The sequence below is a fragment of the Petaurus breviceps genome, unplaced genomic scaffold (assembly GCF_028583685.1).
Source record: "Petaurus breviceps papuanus isolate PSGF00001 unplaced genomic scaffold, PetGlider_PUasm1.0 207, whole genome shotgun sequence".
NCBI lineage: Eukaryota > Metazoa > Chordata > Mammalia > Diprotodontia > Petauridae > Petaurus > Petaurus breviceps.
This window is the reverse complement of record NW_027185850.1, coordinates 31,323,437-31,333,384: the sequence shown is the minus strand read 5'-3', so window position 1 is coordinate 31,333,384 and position 9,948 is coordinate 31,323,437. Positions and strand designations below refer to the sequence as shown.

Here is a 9,948-nt window from a genome sequence, read left to right as displayed (position 1 = left end):
GCCATCGAGGGGCTTGTTTAATTGAAATGAATTGGGGTTTTGGAAAGGGAAGATGGTTCTTGGCTTATGTGACCTCAGCTGGGTTCTTCTCCCTCACTGGGCCTGTTTCCTTATCAATACCATGAGTACTAAAGGGTTTCTAAGGTGTCTTCTAGCTCTAAATCAAGGGGCCTGTGAATGAGTTTATGAACACAGACCCCATAAAACAAGATACAAGGAAAGAAACCCATTGGAGAGAAGGGTGCTAGTGTCCAGGATGTCCTGGTCAGGGTGGATTCATGGACTTGCCATATGCGCAGAGATAAGGAGGTAATCAACCAAGGTAATGTGCTGGGAAGAGCAGGGGTGACCATGGGAGAAAGACACAGCCTGAGGATGGTCAGGGCTGTAGGGTTTTTCAGCCAGCTGACCCTTGGGAGTTAGGGCCCCTTAGCAACATTAGCCTTCTGAGGCCAGATACTCCAGGGCATAGCTGGGGAGGAAGGATCCGACTGGTTGGAGCAGATGGAGTGCCCTGGAGCCACGTCCTGCTTCTGACCCTGTGTGTGACTCTGGGGCTCAGGGCAGCTCTGATTCCAGGTTTCAGCCCAAGGGGCCAAGGTGGGGCGCAGCTCCCTAAACCGATGAAATAACTGGTCCTCTTGGGCCGAGGGGGCAGAGCCCTGAGCAGGGGGGTTAGCGGTCAAGAGGAAAGCTTCCCCAGGCTGATGGCTGTCCTAGCTCCCCATCCCCGGAGGTGGTCACTCCTCCGGGACGCTGTGGGAGCTGGACCAGGTGCCTGGAGGAGGCAGTGCCCGTGTTCGGACTCTGCAGTCCTGGGGCGGGGGCTGTGCTGGGGGGCAGGACACCGGCCCTACCCGGAGCGCGCCGTGCACAGGCTCCCAGAGGCTCAGGTCTGACCGGAAAGGGGCGCGGGGAGCACTCGGAGCGGGGGGGCGCTGTGACAAGCCCAGGGGGGCTGGGGAAACTGAGGCGGCAGGGGCCGAAAGGAAAAGACGGCAGCTCCGGGGATGAGTGGGGAAACCGAGGCAGGGCGAGCTGGGGGTCCCGCTAAGAAAACTGAGACAGGGAGAAAGTGAGGGGGATGGGAAGGTGAAGGGCGGGGGTGAATGAATGGGGAAACTGAGGCAGGGCGGGAGGAGGGGGGAACAAGCAGGCTGAGTGTTAGGAGTGAATAGGGAAACCGAGGGAAGGAGGACAGCGGCTCCATCAAGGAAACTGAGGCAGGGTGATGGGGGAGGGGAGGCAGGGGAGCGGGGGCTGGGCGCTGGGGCTGCGCGCTCACCCCCTACCCCGCTTGGAGCCACGGCCCCCTCCCTCATCCTCTTCTCCCTCCCGTATCCCCCTCGACCTCACTCTACTATTGGATGTCCACCCGGCTCGACCCGCCCCGCCCCCGCGTGCCGATTGGTCACAGTGCCGTCTGTGCCCGCCCCCTTGCCCGCGGGCCGAGGTCGCGGCTCCCCATTGGTCAGGGCGGCCCCGCCCCTGCCCGTGGCCCCGCCCCTGGCGCTGTGAGGCTGAGGCTGCGTCCCCGCCATGGCGGCGCCCGCGGAACCCCCCGCGCCGGAGCCCGAGGCCGGGCCCGACCCCGCGCCCGCCGGCCCCGCGCCCACCCAGCCCCCCGCCGTCGAGCCCGCCCCGCGGTAAGAGCGCGTCCCCTCCCCGCCGCGCGTCGCGCGCGCTCGCAGCTAACGGTTCTGGTGCGCGCCCCCGGTCCGTGACCGTGACCCGCCCGTGACCGTGACCGCGCTGGGAGCCCCAGGGCGCCCCTGCCCCCGCGGGACCGGCAGAGGGCGGGGGGCGGGCCCGGACGCCTGCGATCGTGCCCGTGGCTGTGGCCCCCAGCCCAGGCCTGGCCGGTGGAGGAGGTCTTCAGTGGGGGGCCCCAGGGCTCTGCGCGGGCGGCCGTGCTCGGGTCACCCCCGCACGTGGGTCCCTCCCCGCACCCCCTGGGGCCCGGACCCGGCCGGCAGCCCCCCTGCCCTGTCTCCCCCGCGACCCTCGTAGCAGCCAGGCCCCAGCGGTTCCAGCTCCTCCCTCCTAGACTCCCTTCCAGCCGGCAGCAGACCCTCGGTCCATCCCGCCCTCCATCCCTTCCCGGTACGGTCAAACTGACCTTGGTGTCGTGCCGGGCCGGAGTCACCATCTCCCCTCCGCGCGCCTTTGCCCTCACCTTCCGCCGTGCCCCGCGCTTCCCTGCCCGCCCCAGCGGCGCCCAGCTTATTCTGTGCCTTTAAGAGCGGGGACCAGGAGGGGTGCACTGCCTGCTCCAGCCCCCGGGGACCCCAGCTTGTACTGAGCTGTCAGCTCATGGAGGGCAGGGCCCAGAGCCTGGCACACAGTAGGCACTCAGTTAATGCTCCGCACATGGAACTCCTGCGTCCTCCGAGGCAGCTCCATCCCCGGGCTGCACCGTGCTCCTGGTACCGCAGTGTTTGTGCACTTTTCAGAAGCCCTCCAGCAACAGGGAGCTCACTCCCTCCAGGGACCCCCGCCCCACACACCTGGTGACAGTCCCAGGGCATCCAGGCCTCTCCCACTGCAGTGCCCTCCCTGGTGCTGATTGCTGTCCCCTGAGGAGAGCCTGGGCTTGGGAGGCAAAGGTTCATTCCATCAATGGGGAGTTAACTGCAGAAGGGGCCAGTTTGAGGAGGGCCTCAAGTGCTCCCAGGGGCTCGGATCACCGCGGGAATGGGGAGGCAGTCAGACTGGGGCTTTGCAGCTGTCAGAGCTGTAGGAGTCGGGGGAGAGGAGCTGAGTGCCAGAGCTGGGGGGTCATGTGAGTAAAGAGGGAGGTACGAATGCCAGAGAGGTGGGGGAGGCAGGCATGACCTGTCAGGATAGAATGACTCAAGCTGTGTGCACACCATTGCTTAGCAAGAAAATCCACACCATCCAGGGACTCAGTCTGATGAAGAAGGGAGGGAGCCCTTGGGCTGGGGGTGCAATGGCCAAGCAGATGACCTGACATTGTCTTCAGTGATAGAATCACATCACTTTCTGATGTCGGAGCCTCTCCTTTCTGGGTCTTCTGGCTGCCGCCCATAGGGCAGACAGGTCAGCCTGGCTGAGGCAGTAAAACCCTCTAAGGGTGAGGTGAGGCACTGGCACCCCCCCAGGTCATGATGGAGACAGTTCGGGACCCTGCATACCTCCACACCCCTAGAGTGCGGCCAGCCCAGCGTCCACCACCTCCATTAAGGGAGAAATCATCTGTAGAGAAGGGATCCACCTTCCTCCTCATTGCCAGCTGCCACCACAGGCAGAGAGATACAGGAGCCCCAGGAGGGGCAGTGCCCCCAGGCCCCCAGGCTGGCATCCTGCCCAGCCCTCATAGCCATCATCTGGGGAGGCAGCTCCTATGGAGAGGGAGCCAGCCTTCCTCACCACCTGCCACCAAATGCCATGCCCAGGGCAGGTGGGCCAGCCTGACTGAAGGAGCCAGGCACCCAGGAGGTGAGATGGGAGGCAACATGGGCCATGCAGGTCAGGCAGCAGCACCACCTTGATCACCATTTCCCCTCATGCCCCAAGAGCCTGGGGCATAGCTGTGCTTCCTGCCCAGTGCCTGCAGCCATCCTCCTGTGGAGATGCAGCCTGGCAAGTGCTCCGGCAGGGACTGCAGCCCAGGGGCCTGGGGACCCGGAAAGGAAAGTTCTTGTCAGAAAAGTCCTTGGCCCTGTCAGATGGCTCAACATGAGAAACCAATGTCATTTTACCAGTGGAAATGACACTAAGGAGAGGCCTCTGCTTGGCTGCTGCTCCCTGAGGACTCGGGGCCCCCTCTATCTGATGTGTAGCTGAAACCTTCCTGAGGGCTTGTCCCCCCCCTAGACTGGGAGCTCCTGGGGGGCAGGGTCCTTGCTCTTCTGCTGGATTACAGCACTGAGCACACGGTGCATAATAAGTGTCTCTTCTTTCATCCATCGGTTCCTTCAGTTCCTGTGTCTGCAGCACCTTGCAGGCCCAGGTGCCGGGCTGCCTCTCCCCAGGTGTGGCTTTGCAGAAGCAGGGCAGTTCTCCAGGCTCCTGAGCTGTCCCCTCCCAGCTCTGAGGGGAGATGGTGGTCTAGGTGGTGGGGGTTTGACCTGCGTGGCCCGTGCCACTTCCTCTCTTTCCTTGCTGCTACAGCGAGGCTGGTGATACCCTTGATAATAATGGGGAAGCTAGAAGGAGGGAATCGGTCCATTAACAAGCATTTATTAAAAACCTCCTATATGCCAGGCACTGTGCTAGGCATGGGAGAAACAGGGATAAAAATTAAAGTCGCTTCCCTCAAATAGCTTTCATTATATCGTAGAGACCATATATACATTCCTGAACATATCTCAGATAGATGCGAGTGAAATTGAAGAGGAGGACTCTAGGGAGAGGGGCATGAGGGGCAAGCAGAGGCTTCCTGGAGAAGGCGGCATGCATGCAAAGCTTTGAAGGGAACCAAGGATTCTGGGAGGCAGAGATGAGTGAGAGCACTCCAGGCATAGGGCACAGCCGGTGCAAAGGTGCAGAGGTGGGAGATAAATCATGGCTAGAAAGACAGTCTGGATGGGCCTGTTTGGTCCGAGGTGCCTGGATATGCAGATTTGAGAGTCCTCTGCAGAGGGACGAGAACTGAGCTGATGGGGTCACTAGGTGAGACAGTTTAGGGAGAAGGGAAGGGGACGGGACAGTGTCTAGGGGAGAACACAGGGTCGGGGGTGTGGTTTGGCTGATGGACCAGCAAAGGAGGGTGAGAAGCAGCAATGTCAGGAAAGCCCAGAGAGGAGAGAGCATCCAGGAAGAGGAGGTTACTGATGATGTCAGAGGCTGTCAAGAGGCCAAAAAGGAAGAGGACTGAGGGAGGACCATTGGATGTCGCCATGAAGAGATCAGCAGTGACTTTGGGGAGACCAGTTTTGGGTGAGTGATGAGACTACGTGCTATAGGCACGTGGGAAGGGGAGAAGAGATCTAGGAAGACAGCTTGAGGAGCTGCTAGGATTGTTAGGGATGGGGAAGCATGGGCATGTTTGTAGGCAGCAGGGAAGTAGCCAGTAGATAGGGCCAGAGACAGAAAGAGATTCACAGAGAGAGACAGAGGGAGACATGGAGATAATTGAAGGGGGGTGCAGTCGGGGCACATGTTAAGGAAAAGGGCCATCTCTTCCTCGTCAGAGGGAGAGAGAATGGGGGCTATCAGGGGCTTGGGAACTCCCAGTGACTGTTCTTTAGGTGAGGTCCTCAGCTAAAAGAGATGGCTTTGGGGGGAGGCTGGAGGGGATTTAGGAGGGACTGAGAAAGTCCTTCAGGGACTGCTTGAGATGGCCCAGGTCAGCCAGCTAAGGTGACGCTTTCCCTAGTAGCCTGCTCTAGGAGTGCAAAAGGTGGATGGGGGGTGTTCCAGGGCTGGGGTTGGGCACGATGTGACGTTATGGCAGCCAGACATTTGATGGGAGAAGATATTGTCAAGGTGAACTGCGTAACCTTAGTTTCATAACTGTGAAAAGAGCAAATTGAGGCCTGAGCTGTGATGATGAGATGGGAAAGTAGGGTTTAAGAGAAGGGAAGGAGGAAGAAGCGGGGGGAGGAGAAGGAACAAAGTGGGGAGGAGGAAGAAGAGGGAGAAGAAGGAAGGCAGAGTTTGCTCAGCTAGGATACTGTTTTCACATCTCTCCCGAGAGCAAGAGAAACTGCTCCCCAGCCTCAGCTTGGTGGTAGTTGTGATTTTCTGCCAGGGCTCAGGTCCCTGGCTGGGTTGCGGCCTTGTCATCCTGGTGAGCCTAGCAGCTAGCCCAGCTCCTTCTGTAACAGGAAATTTGCTGTCCTGGATTATGGGATTTTTAGCCAGTGTTGGAGAGAGCCGGGAAGGCTCTGGTCTTGGTTGGTCTGGGGGTGCAGGGGTGAGGGGCTAACCTTGGAGGTCGATGGCCAGAGGGCAGTTGGTGGGGTGGGCTGTCCCTGGAGGTTTGTTTTTGTGCCATCTCAAGGAGGTTGGTCCATGCCCTGGGCATTTTGGGATCATGCCAGTCTGACTCCAGAGCTGGCAGGGATCTCAGAAGCCAGCTGGTCCACCCATGATTTTAGACAGGAGGAAACAGGCTCAGGCAGGGTATGGGCTCTTCCCAGAGACATGCAGGAAGCAAACCTCAGAGAGAGGATTTGCACACAGGGCTTCCGAGGGCACGGTCACATAAACTTCCTGCCCTCCGAGGGGAACAAACCATCCCAGGGCAGTGAGGGTCTTGAGGCTGGCTTTGATGTCCGGCCAGGGCAGGAGCACTGTCACTGCAGCCCTCACTCTGCCCCTGCCATGCTCTGTAACCTTGGGCAAGCCACTTCCCATCCTGGGATTCAGCTTCCTTCTCTGAAACAGGATAGGGCTGACTCTAGGGTCCCATTCATTTCTCAAATTCTGATTCTGTAAATGATACCTGAGGGGTTCAGAGTGGGGAAAATCCTTGTGGGCTCAGGTCTTCCCTGAAATAGAGGGCAGGGTCCCTAGGTCTAGGGGAGGTCCAGCAGTGAGGATGGAGAACTGGGAGGTAAGGCTGGAGCCAGATCATAGAGAGCCTTGAATGCCATAATAGTTAAAACAGCTCTCAACCATGTGGCATGCTCCTCAGAAAGCCCTTTGAGGATAACAGTGCAAAGGTTATCTTTAGTCTGCTGCTGAGGAAACAGGCCCCCAGTTAGTTAGGGAATGTCAGGGCTAGGGCGAGATCCTGGGCCTGCTGGTCATAAGGCTTCTGCTCTCCTATTTATGTAGAAGGCCTAGTTTGTTCAGATCACTGGAGTGGAGGGCTGATAAGATTAGGTGATAGGATGGAAGTGGGAGCAGGGAGCAGGTGGGACACCAGAGACCAGGAGGGAGCAGAGAGGGTGGCTCCAAGGGGCCCAGTGGAGAGGAGCTGGGGAGGCAGAGAGCCCCAGTGGGTGTAAGGTGCAGGCTGTAAACATTAGAGGTGCAGGTGTCGAACTCCCCTGGGTGTCTGAGGTAGGAAGGGCAGGGCCTGTGGTAGGATTTCTAAGAAGCTGGAGGTGCCAGCAGGGCATTTGAGGTAGACCTCTCCAGTTGGCTGTCTGCCATTTCTTTATCCAAATCATTGATAAAATATTCAGCAGTCCAGGGCCCAACCTAGATCCCCTGGGCACTCCACTAGACACCTCTTACTGCATGGACACTGAATCCTGATCCCATGGGCAAGCTCCAATCTCCTTAGTTCTAGGCATGCAGCAATAGTAAACAGGCATTGATTAACCTACTATGTGCTGGGCACTGTGCTAATCTCAGCAAAGACAGACAACCTGGCCCCTGCCCTCAGGGAACTCACTCTCTAACCCGGGAGGGAGTAACATGCAAAAGCCACGTACTGACCACATGAATATAGGGTAAACGGGCAAATGGGAGGTAGTCCCAGAGAGGACTCTAGCAGCTGGAGGTGGGGCCGACAAGGACTGTGGCAGATGGTGGGCTTTGAGCTGGGTTTGGAAGAAAGTCAAGAGTGAGGCATTCCAGGGATGAAGAGCAGTGGGGATAGGGGCAGGTAGGAGCCTACCTCCTGTTTGGTCCTGTCTGGGGTGGGGATTCCCATGGTGGGGCCAGGGGCATCATGAGCACTGAAGTGGGATCCTCAGCCCAGTCTTTAGGGGCTTCCACCCAGGTTTTCTCACAATTTGGTGCCTATCTGGGTAAAAGGATCTTCAGCTCTCATGTAGTCGTGTAGGCTGTGCTAACATAGAAGACAAACCTTATTTTTGGTGGAAGACACCATTTTTTCTCTCCTAGCCCATGAATGCTCAATCCAGGCCAGCTCTCCCTCCCAGGGCCTCCTCTATCGGGGATTGAGCCCCTCCCCCAGTAGTGTGCAGCTCGTACAACTCACAGTGCTGGTGTTCAGTGTGGTTTTACAAGCATTTATTAGGCACATGCTGCATTGGAGGAGATGTAGGACATGCTGGCTATGGAAAGGAGTAAGCAGCAGGCCCTGTCGTCCAAGAGCTTGAATTCAAGTGAGGGGCCATAACACGTACCCAGAAAACTCAGAACAGAATCCTTACAAAATTAAGACAAAGTTGTTTGGAGACAGGAGGCCTGGGGAATATGGGTAAAGGCTCTTGTGGGAGGTGACAGTTGAGTTCAGCCTTGGATGGAGATATGAATTCCAAAGGTGTTAAGTGAGGACGTTCCTGGCATGGAGGCCAGCCTATGCAAAGCCACAGAGGTGGGAGGTGAGATATCATGTTCAGATAACAAGTTTGATTGGATTGTAGAGACAGTGATAGTGAATGATGTGTCATCATTGCTGGATGGATAGATTGGAGCCAGATTATGAAGGATTTTAAAGGCTAAACACTGGAATTTGTGCTATATCCTAGAAGCAGTGGGGAGCCATTGAAGCTTCTTGAATGAGGGGTGACATAGCCAGATTTGTGCATTAGGAAGATCACTTCATTGGCTGAGTAGAGGATGAATTAGGGAGGGAAGAGCCTGGAGACAGGGAGACCAGTGAGGGGGCCATTGCAACAGTCCAAGTGTGAGGTGATGAGGGCCAGCCGCTTGGTGGGGGGCGGTATGTGTGTGGCTGTGTCTGAGGAGAAAAGGGGGCATGCATGGGCAGAAAAAACAGGACTTAACAACTGCTTGAAAAAGGGGAGTAAGAGAGAATGAGCATGAGGTTGTGAGCCATTCAGCCTCACGATGTCCTCTGTGGAGAGGGAGCAGTTGGGGAGGGGCCCAGGTGACCCAAGGAGTGGGATAGAGGTAAGGGATCTCTGAGCAGCAGCGAGGTCCTGGGCTGGGAATGTATAAGACTGACGACAGCCTCAGAGATGGATGGAGGAGGTTGGGGAGCGTGTAGGATGGAAAGAGCAAAGGAAGGAAGGAAGGAAAGGAAGGAAGGAAGGAAAGGAAGAAAAGAAGAAAGGAAAGAAAGGAAGGAAGGAAGGAAGGAAGGAAGGAGGGAAGGAGGGAAGGAAGGATAGAAGGATGGAAGGAAGGAAGGAAGGAAGGAAGGAAGGAAGGAAGGAAGGAAGGAGCATTTATTGAGTGTTTATTACGTGCCAAGTGCTGGGACTGCACAGTGAGACAACCCTAAGGACCTCATATTCTGTGGCTGGTCAGGTGATGGTGCCAGAGGTCTGCAGGGTGTAGAGACAGGGCAGATGGCAAGGCCTGGTGGCCCTCCATTTCATCAGAAGACTCCCATCTCAGCCAAGCCAGATCTGTCCAGCAGTGGGGCTGGGTTCTGGGCAGCCTGGGCTGCAGCAGGGGGCTCAGCTGCAGCTACCTCCTTTCTCCCCCCCTGCCCCATGGTGGCATGGCAGCCCTGGGGGGTGGGGGATGGCTAGCAGTGGTGAGGGAAGGGGAGAAGCCAGGGCATAGCAGGAGTGATGATGGTCTGGGAGAGGTTGAAGGGGTGAAGGGACGGGAGATCAGAATGAGGAAGAGGACAAGGTTCAGTTCAGTAGAAGGAAGGTGGTGGTGACATGGTCTGTCAGCTGTCAGTCAGCAGGCATGTATTAAGTACCAAGTCTTTTCTGCCCTTTGTAGCTAAGTTCCTGAAAAGGGTCATCTACAATGGGTGCCTCTCCTCCCTCTCCCCTCACTGTCTTCTTGACCCCTTACAAACGGGCTTCTGACCTCATCATTAACTGAAGCTGCCCTCTCCAAAATTACTGATGATCTATCGCTTAGCTGCTAAAACCAGTGGCCTTTTCTCCATCCTCCTTCTCCTTGACCTCTCTGCAGCGTTGGGCATTGTTGATCACTCTGTTCTCCTAGATACTCTCCTTTCTCTTGGTTTTCAGGACACCCCTCTCTCTCCTGGTCTTCCTCCTCCCTCTCTGACTGCTCCTTCTGTCTCCTTTGCTGGATCCTCCTCTAGATCACACCTTCTAACCCCAGGTGTGCCTCAGGGTTCTGTCCTGGCTCCTCCTCTTTTCTCCCTCTATCTTACTTCACCTGGTA

General features: G+C 57.1%; 1 protein-coding gene across 4 annotated transcripts in view; it reads left to right on the top strand.

Moving 5' to 3' along the window:
- The first annotated feature begins 1,587 nt into the window (after positions 1-1,587).
- LOC138165065 (CMP-N-acetylneuraminate-beta-1,4-galactoside alpha-2,3-sialyltransferase) overlaps positions 1,588-9,948 on the top strand; it is a 144,542-nt gene continuing 136,181 nt past the window's right edge. For all 4 annotated transcript variants that reach the window (XM_069093179.1, XM_069093178.1, XM_069093176.1 and 1 more), the window contains exon 1: positions 1,588-1,646. The gene's annotated coding sequence lies outside the window, so the exon portion shown is untranslated. The remainder of the gene's footprint in view (positions 1,647-9,948) is intronic.